Genomic DNA, 25,174 nt, shown 5'->3' on the forward strand with positions numbered 1-25,174 from the left:
CTCCTCCAGACACGTCCCAAGCTGTGCCTGCATAGCTTCTGGCAGACTTTGAGCAGCTCTTCCTCTGGACCACACCTCCTGCCCATTGGCATCCCTTCTTTTTGTGCCCCAAATGTCTGCGGATGCCAATGCCTGGGACACATTTGATTGGGACGTAATCACCCAGGACGCAAATAGCCTAGTACCGATCCAAGCTGATCTTGCTTCTTTGTTTGCTTACAGTTGAGTAAAACAGTCAAAATTACAGTGCTATCCTCTTCGGCTAGCACCAGTGCAAACGTGCCACTGTAAACCATGTTTGCAATGCATTTAGGGTAAGGAGCACTGGTGGGAAGGCCTGTGCCATCCTACCAGCACTGAATCCAGACCCATGAGGGCTGGTGCTGGTGAGTTCAGTGTTGAGTGGTGAAGGGGCAGGGGGAGAGGGGAACAGAGGTGGGGAGGGGTGTTTCGGGGCAGGCAGAGGACAGGGAAGGGTGGTTCAGGCCAGGGAGAGGGGCGGGGATGGTGGAGGAGGCCCCCACCCTATCCTAGCCCCTGCCCCAGGCCTGGAAGCCCTGCACAGGGTTTCTACCAATTTTGCTGTAGCCCCATTGGGCTGCTGGGACTCTGCACCAGGTGTAAGGGAGCATTTCCAGCACTGGATACAGCATGGGTTGTGCAGCCCCACAGTGCCAGCACTGAATAGGATTGGGCTGCCCGTTTTATACAACTGTTGCCCTGCACATGCCTGATCTCGTCTGATCTCGGAAGCTAAGCAGGGTTAGGCCTGGTCAGTACTTGGATGGGAGACCGCCTGGGAATACCGGGTGCTGTAGGCTTATACCATGATCTCGGAAGCTAAGCAGGGTCAGGTCTGGTTAGTACTTGGATGGGAGACTGCCTGGGAATACCGGGTGCTGTAGGCTTATACCATGATCTCGGAAGCTAAGCAGGGTCAGGCCTGGTTAGTACTTGGATGGGAGACCGCCTGGGAATACTGGGCGCTGTAGGCTTATACCATGATCTCGGAAGCTAAGCAGGGTCAGGCCTGGTTAGTACTTGGATGGGAGACCGCCTGGGAATACCGGGTGCTGTAGGCTTATACCATGATCTCGGAAGCTAAGCAGGGTCAGGCCTGGTTAGTACTTGGATGGGAGACCGCCTGGGAATACCGGGTGCTGTAGGCTTATACCATGATCTCGGAAGCTAAGCAGGGTCAGGCCTGGTTAGTACTTGGATGGGAGACCGCCTGGGAATACTGGGTGCTGTAGGCTTATACCATGATCTCGGAAGCTAAGCAGGGTCAGGCCTGGTTAGTACTTGGATGGGAGACCGCCTGGGAATACCGGGTGCTGTAGGCTTATACCATAGTCTTTCGAGACTGAAGGTTGCGAACCATTTATAAAACCAACATCAACAACCAAAGTTTTGAAAGTCAGAAGCAGCCAGGCAGCCCTTTTGCATTTCAGCCTGCGAAAATATAATAATAGTCATAAAATTTAATATGACTGCAACAAATAGTAATGCGTGTTGTTAGTATAACAACCGTTTCTGTTGCTGAATCAAAGTGAAGCTTGGAACCGCTCCTGCCACACTGATGTGTGTGGTGCTCCATTTCTTTTTAATGGTGGGGGGCGGGGAATCCAACTCTGCCTGGGGGAGTTGTTGGCGTAGCACACATTTTTCCAACCACTTCAAAGTCGATGCAAACATCAGCTCACATTTGTTCCCGTGACGCGTGCCTTTCCATAAATCTCTCCCCTAAAAACAAGAGAGATCAATCGCACCTGTGCACCTTTCATTGCTTCAAGCGTTCGCCAAGGAAGATGGGAAAGATCACACTGAAACAGCCTACAGCAGTGTTTCTCCCATTGTTTGTCCTTTGTGGCACCTCTTCACGTGTTCCACCTATTCGAAGTACCTCCAGAAGTAACTGGCATTGCCACTGTATGATTGAAAGGCCAGATGCAATGTAACAAACACCAATGAGAGGCTCAGAGTGGACAGGAGGCCTTTTCCAAGCATGGAAAAGTGTGCTTTGGAGCCTCCTACGGTTGTTCACTATATCACGTTCCTGGTCTTGCTGCCAGATGGCAGGAGTCCAGGGGTTCCGTGAGTACCACCAGACACACTGGTGGTACCCGTACCACTGGTTGAGAAACACTGGTCTACAGTTACCGTCAATTCGACGAAGCAGGAAACTGTGAAAGACAGAATACTGTGTCTACAGACCTAATCAATATTGAATCATAAGAACAGCCCCACTGGATCAGGCCATAGGCCCATCTAGTCCAGCTTCCTGTATCTCACAGCGGCCCACCAAATGCCCCAGGGAGCACACCAGATAACAAGAGACCTCATCCTGGTGCCCTCCCTTGCATCTGGCATTCTGACATAACCCATTTCTAAAATCAGGAGGTTGCACATACACATCATGGCTTGTACCCCATAATGGATTTTTCCTCCAGAAACTTGTCCAATCCCCTTTTAAAGGCGTCTAGGCTAGAATTGGCATCACTTATAGATAGTTAAATAATCCTGAATATAATTAATTAAATATATTTAAATTATATTGTGCACACACATATACAGTGTGTGTACATATAAAATTTGACTCTTCCTCTCTCTTCCCCTCTGTGTGTGTGTGTGAATGGGCCCCTGCAAAGCCCACTAATATGGAGGTTCCCTGCTCTGTGCAACTTCTTCCCCATCCCCATTGCCAAGACTGAGCAGCGGCAGAATTGGAGTCCTTGAGTTCATGAATATGCAACGGAACAGGGACCAGTGGAGCCCACAGGCTTTCACGGAGGGTCTTATAGCCAGGGCCACTAAGACCTGGCGTTGAGCTTGGGGCAAGATACCTGATTGCCCTTCTCCTTCCTACAGTCTCCAGAATGCAGTGAGGTAATAGAAGTGCAGATTAAAGCTGTAGTGGATACGTTGCCCTGCGTAGGCTGAGACTGAAGTACCCACTTTGGGGGGGGGGGGTAATAAATGTATTTTGTAATGCATAGTTTGTTTTTTCATGGCCCAGGGCCCCTGGGTTAAGATCCGTGGAAAGAGAAGAAAATTCAGCTTCCCAAAGCCTAGACTGGATTAGCTTATAGGCCCTGTTAACATCAAGGCCCACTAAAGATTCCAGTGAAAGATCTAAGGAATTCAATTTCGAATCAATGTTTAAAAACCAACTAGACAAAAAAGCGTCTCTCAACAGGTCATTGAGAAGGGAATCGGGTGGGAGGGACAAATGAAGCCGGAGCCAAAATTTAAACGTTATAGCCCATGCTGTGGTTGAAGGGAGATGGACTCCCAGTTCAAGAGTCAGCGTTGCTAACCGGATGGAATTTGGAACTCCGAGAATCCTCCGGAAAAAAAACGGCTGCAACTCGGTCCAGGGTTTTGTTGACTTCCTTAATCCATATAGGGACACCGTATAATAGTTGGGCCACAATCTTAGCCCTGAAGATCTGGAGAGCGGCAGGTACGAATTGATTACCAGTGCTATAGTGGAAGCGAGTAATCGCCTTAAGGTATTTTGTAATACATAGTTTGTTTTGTCATGGCCCCTGGAAGCCCAGGCCCCAGGGATTTTGCCCCTCTGCCCCCCTCTTGTCAGGCCTTCTCATTGCTCAGTGGCAGTGCATCTGCTTGGCATGCTGGGGGTCTCATGTGCGACCTCCAGCACTCAATGTCAGAGACCCTTTACTGCCCCTAAACTTGAAGAGCAGCAGTCAGTTGACTGAGGGCCAAATCCTATCCAACTTTCTAGCCCTGGTGTAGCCGTGCCAAGGGGCTGTTCGCTACATCCTGTGGTGGGAGGGTAATTTTGGAGGCTTCCACAAGGTAAGGGAACATTGGTTCCCTTGCCTCAGGGCTGCATTGCAGTTGTGCTGGCGCTGGAAAGTTGGATAGGATTGGGCCCTCAGACAGTCAATTGTTAGATGAATTGAAATCAGTTGCAGAGGGAAGGAACAGGTGCAAAGAGACATCCTTCATCCTACTCCTTTTCATTTCTTATGTATTTGCTCCACATTTTTATACGGCTCTTCCTTCAAGGAGCTTGGGGTGGTGTACATGGTTTCTTCCCTTCGTCCTCAGAACAACCCTGAGAGGTAGGTAAGGCTAACAGACAGTGACTGGCCCAAAGTCACCCAGAAAGTTTCATGGGCTGAGTGGGATTTTAACCCGGATCTTCCAGGTCTACGTCCGATTCCCAAACCGCTATCCTGGCTCGATCCAGACATTCTGTGCTGCTTTGGTAAGTGCTGTGCACGTCAAGTGAAGTTTAAAGGCCCACAGTACAGGTCCAAGAGCAAAGGTGATCTCTCTGCCAAGTGAACATTTCCGGAATCAGCCTTCACGCAAAGCGCAGTGTTTTATGGCCCCGTCTCCCCAGTGCAACTTGCTTTTCCGAGGGGACGAGGAACAGATGCTTTAATGCCGCGGCCAAGTGAGATTCTCCTTTGCTCCTGCCCTCCCATGCAACAGGTCAGCAAGATGGCTCAGACCTTATTGATCTGCCTCCAAACAAAGAAGATTCCGTCGATGTAATAAGCTGTTGCCCTTTTCACGGGTCTTTACAGATTTACATGATGCAAGTCCCCAAAGGGGCCACTTTATGATTGGTTGAAGCTGTTATGCCTATTGAATGTGTCTGATAGCCCCAGCAGTGCTGCTGACGGAGTGCGTGCCACATGCAATGGGGGAGAAGACAACCAGACAGCCTGGGAGAGGTATTTTTTACTTCCTGGTAGGCCGCCTGGTCACCAGTGGGTTTCTTCAGATGCGCATCAGCTCTTTTACTGGCCCACCTTTAAAGTCCCATATGGCTTGGGGTGTTTGAGAGACTGTCTTCTTCTGTATAATCTTTAGGAAAGATGCAGCCAAACTGGAGCAGGTTCAGAGACGAGCGACAAGGATGATCAGAGGGGCTGGAGAATAAGCCCTTTGAGGATAGTCTGAGGGAACTTGGTATGTTTAGCCTGGAAAAGAGAAGGCTGAGAGGGGATAATATAGCACTTTTCATATACCTGAAGGGCTGTCATATGGAGGAAGGGACAAATTTGCTCTCAACTGCCTCTGAGAGTAGAACTAGCTCCAATGGGTACAAACAGCAAGAGAAGATGTTCCCCTGGCACCCTATTTTGATCCCCAGCCCAGCAGGCACCCTTCCCTGCTGGCAGACAGCTTAGGGGACCGTGCACCCATTCACCCCTTGGATCTGCCCCTGCTGCCATGACACATTGCCTCCACGCCATACCACCTATCTACTGATGGATCGGTGGAAAGATCTGTGCAAACTTTAAAGCAGTGATTTGCAATATTTTTCTTCTCATGGCGCACTGACCTCTATGGTCTTATCCTCTTGTGATGTCACTTCCAACTTCTGGGAGACTCTTCCAGGTTCTGCAACTCTGTTTCTAAGGGAAACTGTAGTAATGAATTGTCTATCCCACTTCCTCCACCAGCAGAGGAAGAACCTAGAAGAGTTTTTCAGTGATTTTCAACCGTTGTGCTCCAAACTCCCACAACACACCTGAAGACCTTTTGTGGCATACCAATGTGACATGCACACTGGTTGAAAATGGCTGCTTTAAAGTAGCCCTGATATCAAGCCCTGATATCATTAGCAAATGAGAAGTGGATTCTTACAACAAAAACGGGGTGCTTCTCTTTGGTGTATCACAATATTGCAGGTGCTATCACTAATCAATCAGCTGCGGTGTTTATGAGCTGAAACTTATGTTCACACTTGGACTTGTTAAAACCAGACTTGAACACACATGTCAACAATCAACAACTTAACCAAGGGACGTGCCACACTTCATCAGTTACAAGGGGCTCATGATCAGAGGGAACTAAACAAATGCTATTGTCTGTAACCAAGACAGATTCCAAATACAATTTATCTATACATTGTATACAATTTTGACACTGTGTACGTGGAGGTAAATGTGCTTTTTTGTCCATGCACAGCTTCCATTTCCTCTTGCACAGCAGGCTTGGGTACATGAGACAAGCAGGCACAAATCAAGATTTCAAAATTGGAAGTACGTGATTGGCAAAATGGGAAAACCAAACTGAGTTGAAAAAACAAACCAGGTCCCCTTCTTTTGTCTAGCAATGGGTGGACCCCAGACCAGCCTTGCTGAATATTCTTCTGGTTGGCTGGCAAGACTTGGGTGAGGAAATATCCCCCCAAAACTTCTTAAAAGTAGAATTTCTGGGCTTGATTTATCTGGCCCCCACATGCTCACTCCTTCCAAAGCCTTTCCAAAGTGTTTTCTGTTTTGCTAGCAAAGGGAGATTTTTGGTTTGTTGCTTTTTTTAAAGTTGTTTTTTAAGTCTATTGCTGAGGGTAATAAAATTGTTTTCTCTAAACCAAAAAATGTGCCGCTTGTTTGATGAAGCTCAGAGACAGGAAAAACATAGGCTCTTATTTTCTTGCCCATTCTTTTGGAAAACTGCAATGGCATATTTTGCCGTTAAGGGGATTATAGGAGCAGGATTTGCATAATGCATAATGCTCCCCCCCCCCCCGGTGCACATTTGTACAAAACGGGGAAGAAGACTGTGGAGGTTTTTATATTTAGCTCTCACTCCTTCTTCTCTACCCCCATGATGGTGCCCCAAAGTTCTGCCAACTCAGCCTGCATTCCATACAATGGGAAACGTGCTGGATTTTAATGATTTCCTGAGCTTTCTGCTTTTGTTGGGGGGGGGGATATGTGTGTGTGTCCATGTTCATGCAACATTTAACGTTAGGAATCAGAAATAATACTGTCGGACATTCCTTTTAATGCCATTTTCTGTCTTGCCGGATCTGAGCAATGGACCTGATTGCAGAGATGTCCCAGTGGGGCAGACCCCCCACTGCACAGCTTTAAAAAAATCCCAAAGAGCAGCCAGAAGGAGAGGCAGGCGGTTGCGCTAACGGGCTTATTTATTTTGAGCTGTTCGCATGCTATGGTTTCCTGTGGAATTAGTCCTGGTTTTCTCTTCCCCACTCCCCCCCCCCACCATAATGAATGTTTGATGCCCAGCCCAAAAACCTTTGAGGATTGTTGACTCACAGAGACTCTAGCAGTCAGTAGTAAAACACTCTCGCTGTTCAGGCCACATCCACAAAGAGCAGCAAGAGAACGACTCAGAAGAAAGTGCCCCAGCCTCTTGCTGTCTCATCCCTTCCTTTAAAAAAAAAAAAAGATATACGTCCAAGGGTGTGCAATGTCAGGCTCCCTGAGACTCCAATGAGGAGTGCTACAGGTCTACCTTATTCACTGCCTTGACCATTGAGGTTGCTGATCAGAGGAGGAACGTGCTGGCAATTCCACTTGGGATCATTAACAACCTGGCAGTAACTGTTACCCTGCACATGTCTGATCTTGGAAGCTAAGCAGGGTCAGGCCTGGTTAGTACTTGGATGGGAGACCGCCTGGGAATACCGGGTGCTGTAGGCTTATACCATGATCTGGGAAGCTAAGCAGGGTCAGGCCTGGTTAGTACTTGGATGGGAGACCGCCTGGGAATAACGGGTGCTGTAGGCTTATACCATGATCTGGGAAGCCAAGCAGGGTCAGGCCTGGTTAGTACTTGGATGGGAGACCGCCTGGGAATACCGGGTGCTGTAGGCTTATACCATGATCTCGGAAGCTAAGCAGGGTCAGGCCTGGTTAGTACTTGGATGGGAGACCGCCTGGGAATACCGGGTGCTGTAGGCTTACACCATAGTCTTTCAAGACTGAAGGTTGCCAACCATTAACAACCCAGATTCTTTCTGGCCCAGAAAGGTTTCAGATCTTCCTCTTCCCTCAATCTGGGGACCTGGTCATGGAGCGAAATCACCAGGTTTTCTTTCTGAATTGTGATTTATGACTGGTGATGCTTTCCTCCACTCCACAGTGAGTGTTAGGCCGCCATGATGCTTCTCCAGCTCAGACAGCTGGTAATCTGAACTGGAAAAACTCCTGCCTTCCCAGTTAGCTGGCCTGGTAGTGGCAGCAACTCCAGTGGCAGCAGTCTTCCACATTCCCCCCACCCAAGCATCTTCTGGAATGCTGCTATGGCAGCATCCTAGGCCCCCTGAGAAATGTACTTTTCCCAAGGCTCCCATATCATTTGTAGGGAGGGCAAGTGCCCTGGAAACTCCACCTCCCAGAGCTACCAGGAGCCTTGGAATTAAGTGAACTTTCCAAGGCCCCTGATCTTCATGCCAAAGTTCTGGGAAATTACAATCTTTCTATATTAATGGATAATACCTTGATTTTTCTGAGCCCAGTTCTGAATCCCAGCCCAGGACCTGGTATATCTCTTGCTGGGGGTGGCAGGTGGGTCCCTGGTTTATCCTGTGGACTGTCTTCTTGCTCTCAAGGCGAGTTGGGGAGGAGTTGGGGAGGTGGACAGTTGGGGGGGGGAAAGGGACAGGCACCTCCTTTGAGAGAAGTGCAACCATCGAGGTTTGTCACCTTTTGACACTCCACATTCTTTGCCAAGAGTTTTCTGTTTGAGTCTACCTGCATGAGTCCCTATGGAAGTTTTTGCCCTGCATGCAAACAGGAAAGGGATAGAGAGGGTTCTATTCCTTTGCCACTATGCTGTGAGCTTTGCATATAAAATGCTAACACCCAATGGCTTCGTGGAACTGCCCTCCAGGGTTGTGGAATTTGGCTTACTTGATCTCCAGTGGGCCCTGTAATGTTCCCTGCTCCCGGAGTCAACCCAAACCAACGGATCACCACTGAATAGGCTGCTGTCCTTTTGAAACGAAGCATGTTGATCAGTGTTCTGCTGGCCCCAAACCTCCATATAAATGTTTGTGGACTGAATTATGATTCGCGGGGAGTGGGGAGACTGCTCTGGTTCTCTACCTTTGAACATCTATGGCTGGAGGGGATGACCAGCAAGGAAGGAACAATAAAATAGGGCTTGTTTTGCATGTTTTATATTTGTTTTGCATGTTTTATATTTAAGCATATGGCAGTATTTATGCTCCCAAGTCCAGCGAAAACCTCCTGTGACTCTGCAAAAGCATTTATAAAGTTGCGGGGCCAAACCCAAGAACTCCCCAAGCTTGAGGCCGGGTCTCCAGCGCTGCCCTTCCCTTACCCAACAGCGAGCCAGCTGCTGCCGTGGCATCAACGTTCACCACCACTCCTGAATCTGAAAAGGAAGAGGGGGTGGAGAGGAAGATGAAATATGCTGGAGAGGAATGTAGTGTGCTAGAGATGTTCAAAGGAGCAGGAGGAAAGGAGGAGCGGTAGACATGCGGGCAGACAGAGGTGGGTCAATCCACAACCTCAGGCAAATTGCCCAGTTGACCTCATGGATGGGCCAGTCCTGTAACTTTAACTATTTCTAAAAAGTGTTGTTAATATTAATCTAGAAAAGCCTTATTCCCTCTGTTCATTAATACTGAGACACAGCCTAACTCTATGCAACGTTGCCTGAGAAACCAAACACATTAAGTTCATTAAGGCTGACCACCCTACTTAAGTTCCCCCGAACCAATGCAGTGGTTCTAGCATGGCTTCCACTGCATCTGTTGACGGGATTTTGCAGGCTGCAGGTCACCTCAAGGTAAGAGGGACATCTGTCCCCTTGCCCTGGGGTAAACCCCTGGGAGCGCAACGGGTCGACTTGGACCAGCACCAGCTATGTAGCTGGCGCAAGTGCATGTTGATGGATCAGGCCTGGGAAGGGGGAATAGTACAGGGTGCATACTGACACCACCAATTCTATCCCTTGGACCTGATCCACCTACCCCGTGCCCCTGTTGCCACCCTCTCCCACCCCGTTGCAACCCCTCCCTGCCCTCCTCACCCTTGTGGACATAGCTCCGGTGGACATAGCTCCACGCCCCAGCACCAGTGGGAAAGGTCTGCCACTTTGAGATGGTGTGCCTGTTTGCAGTGCCAGTGAGAAGGCAAGACCTGGTCCAAATTATTTGGTGTCCAACAGCTGTGTTTAGATGCCAGCAAGATTATTGCAGGCAAGGTTCACTGTATATTGATGGATACTGCCATCCATACTGCCCATGGATGGGCAGGAGGTCTGGTCTGGGCAGGAGGTCTGGTCTAGAGGGTAGAGCCTCCGTTTGCCTGAAGATAACATCCGAAGGTCGCCGGTTCGAGGCCACCGGCACCGTGAACAGCGAGACCTTGAAGCAGCTGACAAGCCTAGCCGAGTTATGCTGCGTTATTCCACCTGCTCTTTGGCCGCTGTCAGCCTGTGTGGGAGGAAAATGGAGGCCAGAATGTGATACCAGATCATTAAAGATCCATCTGAAATGTTGTGGTTCTTGAAAGACAGAACCTTCTTCATTGTAAAAATCCCTATTGGGATTTAGTATAGCCTGCCTATGTAAACCGCCTTGAATTAAAGTCTGAGGGGAAATCTGACGGCCAAGAAAGGCAGTCAAATTTTTCATCCCCTTCGCTGGCATAAGCTTGGTGACAGAAGAGGTGTCCCTGCTGGATCACATCAAGGGCCCATCTTGGCTCTAAAGGTGCCCATTCTGTCTATGAGAAGCTCTTGCCTGCGCATCACACCTGCTGCTTCAGAATGCAGAAGTTGTTCTTCGCCGTCATGGTCATAAGGAACAGAAAAAGAGGCTGCCTGCTGGTTCAAGGCAAAAGGGGCCCATCTAGTCCAGCATCCTCTTCCCCCAGTGGCCCACCAGTTGTCTTTAGGGAGTCCATAAACAGAAGAAGAAGGCCTCCTCCTCAACAAAAAAACCAGTGTGATGACAATCACTCAACGGAATAACAGCCCAATCCTGAGCTGCCCAGTGTGGGAGGCTGCCGTGGCACCAAAATGGCTGCCACAGCATCATAAGCACAAGAGGCAGCTGGTGGCAACTTCTCCAAGGAAGGGGACATTTGTCCCCTTCCCCCGAGTAAGGGAAGCAGCCCTGCAATGGGGCTACTCAACTCTGCATCGGCTACCTAGCTGGCACAGAGTAAGGATGCTTTGTGTAGGGCCGCGAGGCCTGAAACGGGTTTCCGGATCCAATGGAGCTGAGCTCCGCCAGTCCTGCCCCCTTCCCGCCTTGCTCCCTCCCCCCCACGCCTTCAGCCCACCCCCTACCCACTCCAGAACGCCTCCTTCCTGCCTCCCCCCCCCCCGCTTGGACCTACCTCTCTGCCACCCATTACTCTAAGCGAACACCGGGTGGTAGACTGCCAGCCTCCAAGCAGTGCTGTTTCAGCACGGGTTTGCCCTGGGCAAACATTTGCCCTTATGGCACATTTACGACGGTCAGCACTGGTAGTGAGCTGGCGTGGATTGCTCTGGGTTGGGTCCTAAGGGGATTGGACAAGTTTCTGGAGGAAAAATCCATTACGGGTTACAAGCCATGATGTGTTTGTGCAACCTCCTGATTTTAGAAACAGGCTATGTCAGAATGCCAGATGCACGGGAGGGCACCAGGATGCAGGTCTCTTGTCATCTGGTGTGCTCCCTGGGGCATTTGGTGGGCCGCTGTGAGATACAGGAAGCTGGACTAGATGGGCCTTTTGCCTGAGCCAGTGGGGCTGTTCTTATGTTCGTATGTTCTTATGAGCTCTGATCCATGACAATGAAAGCCAGCTCCTACTAACATCTTATATGTTCCCAGCTGTGTCATCATAACACAGAACAATCACTCTCAGAACAATCAGTCTCTTTGGTCATTTCTGAGTTAAGGGAATCCACTTTTTATTACATAACATTTGACAGAATGCAGGTAATTCATTCAATACATTCCGCATGGTAGTACCTTTCCAATAAAATACCTTTACATAACAGGATGGCATTATTCACAAATACAAATTTTTCCAAAAGATTTCCAAAATTTTTGCCCCACTGAGGGTGTCCCATGGTGTGGTTCACACATCCCCTCACCCCCTAGTGACACCACTGTCTGTCCCTCTTCCTCCACTGGCTGTGCTCTAGAAACAGAGCTGCAGAACCCAGGAGAGCTTTTCAGTGATTTTCAACTGTGCTCCGTACTTCTTCAGCACACCTGTGGGCTTTTAGAGACACACCAATGTGCCACAGCACACTGATTGAAAATCACTAATCTAAAGTTACGTCATTCTCCTGGCGTACTCCTTTGGGTACGTCACACCCAAAGCTATTCGATGAAAATGTAATCCTAGCCAAGAAGACCTATGAAATCAGGGAGTCTGGGCCTCCTGGACAGAGCTGAAATGTTCCTGACCTTCTAGGGCTGAAGGAACAAGGGTTGGGGAGGAACCATCCTCCATCCATCAGCTGGTTTGGTCAACCAGAGAACATCAGGTCCACCAAGGTTTGGCTCCCTTCCACTTTGGGAAGCAGAGGGGAACGTATGGCCCACTGTCGACCTCTTGTTTACACTTCGTGGTTTCCTGTGGCATTCTGGTCAGGATGGCAGCCACAGCAAACAGCCTGAACCCAGACTCCACCAGGCCAGTCTCCGATCTTGCATGCCTTCTTTGTAACATGAGAAAAATGGCCTTTGTTTTCAACAGAAGGAACTACCAAGAGGAGACATCTTCTAAAAGCACATTAAAAAGGCTATCTGAATTGAGCTTCTAATCTAAACCACAAGGCTGTTAGTTTCTTGCTCTTTGAAAACCAATGTCAAGATATTTAGAAGTGTGCCTGAATGTGCACACACCAGAACCGGGGGACATCCACTAAAACTGAGTTTCAGGGGAGTTAGAACAGACAAAATAAAATATTTCTTTACCCAGCGTGTAATTAATCTGTGGACCTCCTTGCCACAGGACGCGGTAATGGCATCTGGCCTGGATGCCTTTAAAAGGGGATTGGACAGATTTATGGAAGAAAAGTCCGTCACCGGTTACAAACCATGATAGGAATGTGCAACCTCCAGGTTTTAGAAGTAGTCTACCTCTGAATGCCAGCTGCAAGGGAGGGCACCAGGATGCAGGTCTGTTGTTGTCTTGTGTACTCCCTGAGGCACCTGGTGAGCCACTGTGAGATACAGAAAGTAGTACTAGATGGGCCTTTAGCCTGATCCAGCAGGGCTCTTCTTATGTTCTTATGTGCTCAACTTCATTAGAGAAACCTTGGTCTGTTAATGGCCTGAGTTAGGGCAGTGGTTCCCAACCTTTAGTTGCCCAGGGACCACTGAAACAAAAATTGGAATTGGCGTGGACCACATGCAACCAGGGCCTCTGAGAGGAATGTCTTCAAGGCATACTATGTTTCTTCTGGGCTCCAAAGGGGGAGGGGTGAAACAGAGTGGGGGTGGCAACAAGTCTAGGCAGAACAGGGGTGGAGAAGGGGCAAAACAAGGCAGGGGGAGGGCGGAAACAGCAGGAAAAGTCTTTGGAGCCAGGTCTACCTTCTTTCCCAATGTGGAGCCCAGGTTTACCTGCCCACACAGTGTGGACAGCTAGATACAGTAATACAGAAAACCAAACTCACTCCGAAGTCTCTAAAATTTCTTTTTTTCAATATCAAAAATCATTGCAGAAAATTAGATCATCATATTTAGGCTCATACTAGAATGGAAAGTGTCCTGGGTGTACCAAAATGTACTTTTGCAGCAGCTGTAGTCCCACTGCTCTATCCGTGATACACTCATAAGAACACAAGAACATAAGAACAGCCCCACTGGATCAGGCCATAGGCCCATCTAGTCCAGCTTCCTGTATCTCACAGCAGCCCACCAAATGCCCCAGGGAGCACACCAGGTAACAAGAGACCTGCAAGGCTTCCTGGGAATTGTAGTTAAGAACATAAGAACAGCCCCACTGGATCAGGCCATAGGCCCATCTAGTGCAGCTTCCTGTATCTCACAGCAGCCCACCAAATGCCCCAGGGAGCACACCAGATAAAAGAAGACCTCATCCTGGTGCCCTCCCTTGCATTGGCATTCTGACATAGCCCATTTCTAATATCAGGAGGTTGCACATACACATCATGGCTTGTAACCCGTAATGGATTTTTCCTCCAGAAACTTGTCCAATCTCCTTTTAAAGGCGTCCAGGCCAGACGCCATGACCATATCCTGTGGCAAGGAGTTCCACAGACCAACCACATGCTGAGTAAAAAAATATTTTCTTTTGTCTGTTCTAACTCTCCCAACACTCAATTTTAGTGGATGTCCCCTGGTTCTGGTATTATGTGAGAGTGTAAAGAGCATCTCTCTATCCACTCTGTCCATCCCCTGCATAATTTTGTATGTCTCAATCATGTCCCCCCTCAGGCATCTCTTTTCTAGGCTGAAGAGGCCCAAACGGCATAGCCTTTCCTCATAAGGAAGGTGCCCCAGCCCCGTATCTCTTTTGCACCTTTTCCATTTCCACTATGTCTTTTTTGAGACGTGGCGACCAGAACTGGACACAATACTCCAGGTGTGGCCTTACCATCGATTTGTACAACAGCATTATAATACTAGCCGTTTTGTTCTCAATACCTTTCCTAATGATCCAAAGCATAGAATTGGCCTTCTTCACTGCTGCCGCACATTGGGTCGACATTCTCATCGACCTGTCCACCAGCACCCAAGATCTCTCTCCTGATGTGTCACAGACAGCTCAGAACCCATCAGCCTATATGTGAAGTTTTGATTTTTTGCCCCAGTGTGCATGACCTTACAATTACTGACATTGAAGCGCATCTGCCATTTTGCTGCCCATGGCAAGAGTCCCATTTCCCACTCTTTCATGGTAAGCAGATCCATAAGCCAAAGAGCTACTGCAGCAGGCCAGTTTCCTCCCAGATTTGACAGTGTGCAGGAGAGCCATGTATGCATTCCTTGGCCCAGGACATATGGCTTGCGGCAGCCGCAGCAGCAACTTTTACCCTGCACATGCCTGATCTCGTCTGATCTCGGAAGCTAAGCAGGGTCAGGCCTGGTTAGTACTTGGATGGGAGACTGCCTGGGAATACCTGGTGCTATAGGCTTATACCATGATCTCGGAAGCTAAGCAGGGCCAGGCCTGGTTAGTACTTGGATGGGAGACTGCCTGGGAATACCGGGTGCTGTAGGCTTATACCATAGTCTTTCGAGACTGAAGGTGGACAACCAACCAGCCACTGTGTACCTTGCATCCCATGTGGGCAGCAATTCTGGGTGAGACTGGAAAATATAAGATCCCAGGAAATTTCTGGGGGCCCTCATTTGGCTTCTGGGCCCCCTTGATGACCTTGGGCCCAGGTACAAATTACCCCCTGTCTTATGGGCCCTGCATGCAACCATCACCCCTTCCCTCAAAAAATTCAATTAGATTTGTAATGATTAAACAAGATTTATTAGAGATTTATTTTTTATAGTGCGGATTTGTGGGTTGCTGCTTTCGTTGCTGGCTGTGGGCGGTTCATTCTCTGCCCTCTCTGGTTGTCCGTGGGGGGTGCACACGGGAAGTAATCAGAGGCAATCTTTTCCTGAGACTTCATGGGCCACTTGTCAGGCTCTCGCAGCCCAGTGAGTTGGGTAAAAGCCTAGGTGATGGCAGGAAATGCTGATGATGATGGTGATGGCGGGTGATGGCCAGGTATGCTGGGAAAGACTCCAATCTTAAATCCTACTCCTGTTCTATGCAGCCAATGCTGAGTTAGAAGGATCGATCCTATGCACATTGAGTTTTACAGCCCAGTCCTATTCAAGTGTTATGCCTCCGGAACAAGAGTTACCGTGGCATAAGGCAGTTTATGGCTGTCGCAAAAAGTGACTAGACATTCCGCGTGGCCTGGCTGCTGCTGAAGGCAGCCAGTGGACAGAACACATGCGCTGGTACCAGTAAGTCAGCACAGAGGGGTGGAAGGGAGGGGCACAGAGGCATCACTTCAGGTTTGTGTCACTCGGTGCAAGAGTTCATTGTGTCACCCCCCATGATGGACCCCCTCCCATACCAGACCTCCCATACCAGACCATGCAGAATAAATTACCATAAATTACCATTTCAGCCGAAATGCAGTGGCATCACTAGGGCTGATGTCACCCCCATTCTGTTTATTTATTTTAATATAGAACAGTACAGGTTAACCCAACAAACAAGTAACCAACATAAAACCAGTGACCAACCTGACTTGATGACATTCACACAACTGAATCAGAGTTCTAGCATTAGCTCGGATACTTGGAAATGAGAGCTGACTCAAACTAACACCTTATGGGTTCCCTGCTGTGTCATCATAACACCTCATTGGTTCTCGGAACTAATGTGTCATCCCCCCAAATGCGTCAGCCGGTGCGGTCCACACACATTCCTCGCGCCCCCTTGCAATGCCACTGCGGGGGTGAGATGAGGCAGGGAAGGGGAGGGGAGGAACGGGGCAGCGGTTGAGGAGGAATGGAGGGCAGATCGGAACTGGGAAGGGTTTGATATCAGTGGCAGTGGTGCAGACTGATATCCTAACTCTCTACCCAGCCTTGATCCCTCGCCCTGGGTCCACATGGATTTTTGCCAACAATATTATTATTATTATTATTATTATTATTATTATTATTATTATTATTATTATTATTATTATTAGAAGAAGAAGAAGAAGAAGGATTGGGCTGTTAGTTGTTGGCAACCTTCAATCTCGAAAGACTCTGGTATCGCGCTCTGAATGGTGGTTCTGGAACAGCGTCTAGTGTGCCTGAAAAGGCCGTTTCGGGAGTGACAATCCCTTCCACACTGGGAGCAAGTGCAGTCTGTCCCTGGTCTGTCTTCCTGGCTATGGGCTTTCCTTCTTTGCCTCTTAGCCTCAGACTGTTGGCCAAGTGTCTCTTCAAACTGGGAAAGGTCATGCTGCACAGCCTGCCTCCAAGCAGGCCGCTCAGAGGCCAGGGTTTCCCGCCTGTTGAGGTCCACTCCTAAGGCCTTCAGATCCCTCTTGCAGATGTCCTCGTATCGCAGCTGTGGTCTACCTGTAGGGCGCTTTCCTTGCACGAGTTCTCCATCGAGGAGATCCTTTGGGATCCGGCCATCATCCATTCTCACGACATGACCAAGCCAACACAGGCGTCTCTGTTTCAGCAGTGCATACATGCTAGGGATTCCAGCTCATTCCAGGACTGTGTTGTTTGGAACTTTGTCCTGCCAGGTGATGCCGAGAATGCGTCGGAGGCAGCGCATGTGGAAAGTGTTCAGTTTCCTCTCCTGTTGTGAGCGAAGAGTCCATGACTCGCTGCAGTACAGAAGTGTACTCAGGACGCAAGCTCTGTAGACCTGGATCTTGGTATGCTCCATCAGCTTCCTGTTGGACCAGACTCTCTTTGTTACCATAGAGGTAACAAGGCCCCCAGGAAGCAGCACCTGGAGGAAGGAGAGTTTTGTGGGTAGTAGAAGGAGGAAAGGAGAGAGGACTGACTGAGGGACTAACAAACTGGCTGATGGATGACCAGACCTGCTGACTGACCAACGGACTGACTGACTGGTTGACTGACAGGTGAATGGACTACTGGGGATTGCTGAGCGATGGGGAATGGCTGAAGACTGCTGTGTGGTGGAGAGCTGAGGGGGCACTGCTGTACCCAGAAGAGCAGTGCCCTTTGCTTTGAGAACTGGGAGGAGGGACCCTGCAGCCCCATAGGCAAGCTACCTACTGGTTACCTTCCTGTTGGTGCTGAGGGTCAATAATAGTTTTGTATGCTGCTAGAGTGAGCCGGCTTTAAGTCGGGGAACTAATTAGCTTAAAGTGAGCATAAGTTCTCTAGGTCAAGCTTGGAACAGGAATTTGGCAAAACAAGAACCTGCCCGACATTGCAATGAAAAGAGGCTGTCTCTGCTCAAATGGCACATCAGAAGTCCATGTTGCCCAGGAATCATTAGATTTGGAACACAGATATCACCCATATGTTCCTGCCTTACTTGTCTTCATAGATCCCGCTCCCTGGGGGCTGGGGATAAGAATAGGCCCTCAGTTTGGCTGTACTTGTCGTAAGAGGCGACTAAACAGCCACCGGGTAGATGGGACTCGTCAGCCTGGAAAGGCAGCTCATCTGAGAGAAGGAAAACTCTGATCCCAAACCTCCACTGCCTTGTGGCTACATCCAGTTATGGAAAAGGCTTCAGGAGTCAACCTCGAGGCAAAATCTGGAGCCGGAGTCCCTGAGGCAGTTCATGGCTGAACACAGTCACGTTCTGGCAACTCCTGCGACGCTGCTGGAACCAACCATATTGGCTTCTGCCTTTCCGTTGGACCATTTCAGCGACATGGAGAGGGGGGATTTGCTGCATGGGTAACAGCCTATCCTCCATACCTGCTTTACCCAGGCTTCACGCACTGGAGAGGACACTCTGTTCCAGAACCACCATTCAGAGTGTGACACCATAGTCTTCCAAGACTGAAGGATGCCAACAACAAGATCCCGCTCCAGGTACCCCCTACCTTCAGAGGCAAGGCATTCGGAGAGGGGGCCTTTTCTGCTGTGAAATGAAATGAGTGGGCAGGAGGTGTGCACTGGTGGTAGAGCTGCTGTACTGCCTGAAGAGCTAAGCAGGAGAAACAGGTCTTATTTCTGAATGGGAGGCAGAATGCCAGTCTGTGAGAAACTGCTGTACCTGCTGCGAGTTTCTGATGAGATGATTAGCCACTACAGTGCGAGTGCAGGGTGTGTGTGTGAAAGCCAGCCAGCAAAGAAAGGTCCTTGAGGACCTGTCCAGGCTTGATGATACACAATTGCCTTCTCAAGTTTGAAGGTAGACAGTCAGAATAAATAGCCACACTGAGAAGGCAACATCTGATGACTGAGGGTCTTCCACAGAACATATTGTAAAAACCCCATTGGAAAAATGGTGGTTTAGACTAGCCTGCGTATGTAAACTGCCTTGACTGCTGAAGTACAGGTGGAACACCATTCATGCCATGTGACATCCATTTCATGGTGAATGCCACTCATTCTATGAACCTGCTAGCCTAGTTGTGCGCTTGACACTGGGGTTTGTGTGGGGGTACTACCTCATCCAGATATTTAGATTTCCCAAGGACAGAGCAGAAGCCCGAAGAATGGCAAGGTTTGCAAATCAAGGCATCTTAACAAGGCAGGGATAATGATTTGTTGGAGAATTTTATCGGGGAATAACCTAGGGGAGATTATCCACTGTGATCAAAGGTTGCAGGTTTACATAGTCTCTAAATATTCCTATTTGCCAAGAATGGCCCCCTATTTTTGTCACTTAGTAGGGATCAGCTCCCTGCAAATAGGAATAGTTGGACCCTTCTAACTGGGCAAAGGGGAACCTTTCCAAATGGTGTCCTCTTCTATTTAGCAGGGGGAGAGCAACTGCCCCCCCTTCACCACAGCATGGCATATTTTCCAGTGACTGTTGCCGGTGTCTCTTCTGTGTTGTTTTTTTTTTTAGATTGCGAGCCCTTTGGGGACAGAGACCATTTATTGATTGCTTTTACTCTGCAAACCGCTTTGTGAGCTACTCCTGTTGAAAAGTGGTATACAAGTATTCTCAATATTAATAATATATGAAACTGCAATCCTTGGTCACAGTAGAGCTTACTTCTGGATAACCTTCCATAGGGTTGGGCTATAAATATGTGAAACAGACTGTTACGCTTCTCAAAAAATGTATGACATTGGAAGAGTGAAACGTTGGGACTAGCTGTTAAATGCCATGTTAAGCTCCCTGGTACAGTATATCGATAACATATGGGATACCCACCAATTTCTTTACCACATAATAACCCCTTAGAGTTGACTCCAGGAGCAAAAATGGAGTGTTTAGATTTCGTTAGGCCACACCCATGGAAAAAACGCAGCGATTTAACCAAAAGGAGGAATTTCATTGCCAAAGAAGAGGAGAAACCACATATACACATGGAAGCCTGGTCCCCCTCAACCTCTCAAAAACCTCTGAGATGGAGCTGAGCGAAAAATCTCCAGGATAGTTTGTGCCTGCCGGAATTAACAGCCCTCTATGGCCCAGGTCTGGGTGCACAGGGATCAAATCAAATGGTGAGAGTCTATCCCAACTCAAATGAGGACGCTGGAAGTTTGAACCTCCAGAGGAGAAGGAACGGGGGTGGCATCGAGATCGCAAAGCCACTGAACCACAAGGAGGCAGATGCGGCAGCAGCCTCTACATATTTGTGACCACGCTGTTGCTGCTGCGGCTGCTGCCATCTTGGCTGGGCCTCATGTAGCACTCCCTTCAAGCCTAGTACCCAGGGAGGACTGCTCCTGCTTATTATGCCACTGCTCCCCGCTGTTGTCAGAGGACCACCACTTAGAGCAGGGGTGCCCAAACCCCGGCCCTGGGGCCACTTGCGGCCCTCAAGGACTCCCAATGCATCCCTCAGGGAGACCCCAGCTTCCAATGAGCCTCTGGCTCTCCGGAAACTTGCTGGAGCCCACACTGGCCCGACGCAACTGCTCTCACCGTGAGGGCGACAGTTTGACCTCACGCGTTAGCTGTGGGATGAGGGCTCCCTCCACTGCCTGCTGTTTCATGTCTGTGATGCAAAGAAAAGGCCAGCCTTTCTTTGTGCAAGGCCTTTTATAGGCCTTGAGTTATTGCAAGACCTTCATTCATTCATTCATATAAGTTCCACCTCTAGTATACTAATTTATGTAAACATGTAAATTTATTCAAATATTAATGTAAATTAATTCTTTTTTCTCCCCTGGCCCCCGACACAGAGTCAGAGAGATGATGTGGCCCTCCTGCCGAAAACTTTGGACACTCCTGACTTAGAGGATGTCTCTCTGATAAGTCACACGGTCAACATTTTAACAAGGCCCCTCTAAAAACCAATACTGGGGCAGAAATTTGCTAGGAACGGGTTGCAGAACATAGGCATGTGACGTTATTTAAGCAATGACTCTTCAACAAATTAGCAGGGATGCGTCCACTCCAAGTCACCAAGCTTGAGTTGCGAGTCAAGTCGCGACAACCCTGCAATTCGGTTCATGAGTCACAGCGTGTGCCCATTGCAACCTGCCTTGAAAAAATTTCAAGTCACTAGTCTGAGGGCCCAATCCTATCCAATTTTCCCATGCCGGTGCAGCAGTGCTGATGGAGCGTGCGCTGCATCTTTTGGTGGGGAGACAGTCACAGAGGCCTCCTCAAGGTCAGGGAACATTTTTTTCCTTATGCTGGGGCTGCATTGCAGCTGCACCAGTGCTGGAAAGTTGGATAGGATTGGACCCTGAGTCATTTCAAGTCACGAAGCACATGTCCTTGAGCAAAAATGCACAGAAAAAAGGAAGGTGGTGGTGGTGGTGGTGCTGGTGGTGTGTGTGTGTGTGTGTGTGTGTGAGAGAGAGAGAGAGAGAGAGAGAGAGAGAGAGAGAGATCCTGCATCTATAAAAGTGGAAGGAGACATCACCTCCACCCCAGAGTACTCTGTGACACTGGCAGAATGTCCTGCCCTGTCCTCTCACCTTACCGTTGCTTCCCCCCAGCTCAGAGTTCAGCGGGGGTGGCTTTTGCAGTCCTCTCAGCCCTGCATTTCTAGGGCATTACACAGCCAGCCGGCAACATACAATGTGGAAAAGTGGGCATCTGGGAAAAGGCTGAGTGTGAATGCTGTGGTTTGCAACACAACCACAGCACACACCACCACTCGTCTCCTGGAGACAAGGAGACGTTGTGAAGCCTCACAGACCCCTCTCTGTGCATCACCAAGGCGGACGGTCAAGGGATGGTCAGAGATGCGAAAAGGCTCCTTTGCCGTTTCCCTCCTTTTTTTTCTGGCTATAAAATCAGCCCTGTCCAGCTCTCCCACCCAGAAACCAGGCCTAGTTTCACCTCCTTCCAGACAGTTTTCCTCTGTTCTGTGTGATCCGATGATCCTTTTCCCAACCTGTCGTCCTCATTATCGAAAGGGGTTGCCACAGGGCTCAATACCTGCTGAAGGACATACCCTGTTCACCTTTGTGCATTTGGAGCAGGGGTCCTCAATAGGTGGATCGTGATCTACCGGCAGATTGCGAGGCAAAATGAGTAGATCGCAGAGTGCCGACCCCCCCCTTCAGGTGCCTCTGGGAGGAAACGCCAGGAATAAGGCCCATTGTACTCAATGGGGCTTACTCCCAGGTAAGTGTGGCTAGGATTGCAGCCTCACAGCCTAATCCTAGGCATGTCTACTCAGGAGTAAGTCCTGTTATACTGAGTGGGGCTCAAGGTACACCAACATACATTGTACACATAAATGTTATATGTTATGATGGCGCGAACATTGTAAAAAAAAACTCTGGTAGATCTCCGGGCCTTGCTGGGTTTCAAAGTAGCTCTCGAGCCAAAAAAGTGTGAGCACCCCTGGAGTAATGGCTGCAGGGGGGTGGGGGGCTGTTTCCAGGAGGGGGCACATCCGTCATGGGGCACTTTTGGATTGAGTCTGATATTATTAAAAGTGGCTTGCTTACTCTTCTCAGGGTGAACACAATTCCCACAACATCATCATTCATTTGCTGTCCACCTGTATGGTTTCAATAAGCTGACACATTTCAAAGTGGGACATAAATCTTCTTCTTCTTCTTCTTCTTCTTCTTCTTCTTCTTCTTCTTCTTCTTCTTCTTCTTCTTCTTCTTCTTCTTCTTCTTCTTCTTCTTCTTCTTCTTCTTCTTCTTCTTCTTCTTCTTCTTCTTCTTCTTCTTCTTCTTCAGTGGTCTCACAGCCCAACAGATGTTTGGACTAGCACACCAGTGTTAAGGACTGGTTTCACTGTACAATGTTCAATATTCCTAGCATTGTGGCTCATTGCAGTTGTTTGATTGTTAGCTTTGTCAAGGAATTATCTTGAAAATTTATATCCCACCTTTCCCATACTGAAGCAAATGCTCAAGGTGGCTTCCAAAGCTTTATAACTGTATCACAAGAGACAAAAAGAAAAACATAAAACAGCATTGAAACATTAATTCCATTACATAATTCATACATGTTCATACATTACATAATGAAACTATGTAATTTCATTACATAGTTCATACATTAATTTCATATTACGTAGTTGTGGGGCCACCACAGAGAAGGCTTGACCCGGAGCTGCCACCCCTCTCCCTGGGACAGAGGCGGCGCTTGTAGAAGAGCCCCCTACAAAAATGACCTAAGAGGGCAGGCTGGGATGTATGGAAGGAGGTGGTCTTTTAGGTAGCCTGGACCCGAATCATGGAAGACCTTAAAGGTTAGAACTAGCACCTGGAATTGGAACCGGAAGTGAATGGGCAATCAGTGTAGCTGCTGAAGCTGTGGTCCAGCAGAGTCATATTGTATAGTCACCCAAGCCACCACATTCTGCACTAGTTGCAGTTTCTGAATTCTTTTAGAACAGGGGTGTCCAAACTTTTTGGCAGGAGGGCCACATCATCTCTCTGACACTGTGTTGGGGGCCGGGAATAAAAAAGAATTAATTTACATTTAAAATTTGAATAAATTTACATAAATGAATATATTAGAGATGGAACTTATATGAATGAATGAAGATCTTGCAGTAGCTCAAGGCCTATAAAAGGCCACTCTCTTCTCTGTCACTGCTGCATCACAGATGTGAAACACCAAGTAGTGGAGGGAGCCCTCGTCCTACAGCTCAGGTGAGAGGTCGAACAGCCGTCCTCACACTGAGAGCAGTTGCATCGGGCCAGCACGGGCTCCAGTAAGTCTCTGGAGGGCCAGAGGCTCATTGGAGTCTGGGGGCTCCCCTCAGGCCAGATTGGGAATCCTCGAGGGCTGCAAGTGGCCCCCGGGCTGGGGTTTGGGCACCCCTGTTTTAGAGGGTAGCCCCACATTGTAGTAGTCCAGTCTTGAAGTTACTAAAGCATGGATCACCATGACCAAGTCCAAATGACTCAAGTATGGTCTCAGCACACCAGCCGTAGTTGGGTGAACGCACTTCTAGCAACTGTTGATACCTGGTTCTCTAGAGAGAGCTGAGAGTTCAGGAGAACTCCCAAACTGTGTACCCATTCTTGCAGGGGGAGTGCAACCCCATTCAAAGTAGGTAGATGACTCAGTACCTGCATTTTCCTATCAGGGGGTCCTCTCTCTTTTCAGGATTCAATTTCAGTTTATTGGCTTTCATCCAGTAATTATGTAGAATGGGTGGAGAACAGTGTCTAGGAGACCAACCCAATTCCCCCCTTCCATGCAGCAGCACAAAAATGGCTACTGCTGTATCGTGCGGTAGTGGGAAGCAGTCCAGGAAGTCTCTTCTGAGTAATGGAGCAATAGTTATCTTACCTGGGTGTAAGCCTCCACAGCGTGGGGGGTTCTACCCAGACCTGCACTAGCTAAATAGTTGGTGCAGGTCTGCGCGGATCCATGCCATGGGGTGGAATCTGGGAAGGGGGTTAGGATTCAGCAGCTCTCACTGCCGTTGCCACTGAAACTGCACTCTTCCCAGGTCCAATCCACTCATGCCCATCACCACTCCGTTCCAGCCTCCTCCCACCTTTGCCACTGCCTCATAAATCCCAGACCAGGTAACCTGGGCTAATTTGGCCCAGGGGCACCTTTGAAAGTGGTTACTGCCTCTTAATTAGCAGACGGAGAGCAACTGTCTTCATTCAGTGCAGTCTCTTTTCCAGTAACTGTTGCTGTCTCTCTTGTGGCTAGGACATTTCATTTCATCTCCAAGTTGTCAACTTGTTTCATTGTTGCAATATAATATAATATAATATAATATAATATAATATAATATAATATAATATAAAAATGGTTGGCAACCTTCAGTCTCGAAAGACTATGGTATAAGCCTACAGCACCCGGTATTCCCAGGCAGTCTCCAATCCAAGTACCAACCAGGCCTGACCCTGCTTAGCTTCCGAGATCAGACAAGATCGGGAGATAGTGTTCAGTATAGGGAGATGGTTGGCAAGCTTCAGTCTCGAAAGACTGGTATAAGCCTACAGCACCCCCTATTCCCAGACTGTCTCCCATCCAAGTACTAACCAGGCCTGACCCTGCTTAGCTTCCGAGATCATGGTATAAGCCTACAGCACCCGGTATTCCCAGGCAGTCTCCCATCCAAGTACTAACCAGGCCTGAGTCTGCTTAGCTTCTGAGATCAGACAAGATCACGCATGTGCATATAATATAATATAATATAATATAATATAATATAATATAATATAATATAATATAATATAATATTACAGGTGCATTTTGCTTAATAAAGGGGATTCATTCTCCAATGAACTTCATTATGCAAGTCCATTGTTACGTGAACACTGTTATTATGAGCTAGTCCATTTCACTCTATGACATTACATAGATGCTAGACGCTATACTACATTCAGCCACTAGATGGGGTTGAA

General features: G+C 48.5%; 2 pseudogenes; both read left to right on the plus strand.

Moving 5' to 3' along the window:
- The first annotated feature begins 704 nt into the window (after positions 1-704).
- LOC136661729 (5S ribosomal RNA) lies at positions 705-821 on the plus strand (annotated as a pseudogene).
- Positions 822-14,763: 13,942 nt separating this feature from the next.
- On the plus strand, positions 14,764-14,883 carry LOC136662030 (5S ribosomal RNA; annotated as a pseudogene).
- The last annotated feature ends 10,291 nt before the right edge of the window (positions 14,884-25,174 follow it).

This window comes from Tiliqua scincoides, chromosome 10, assembly GCF_035046505.1.
Source record: "Tiliqua scincoides isolate rTilSci1 chromosome 10, rTilSci1.hap2, whole genome shotgun sequence".
Classification (NCBI taxonomy): domain Eukaryota; kingdom Metazoa; phylum Chordata; class Lepidosauria; order Squamata; family Scincidae; genus Tiliqua; species Tiliqua scincoides.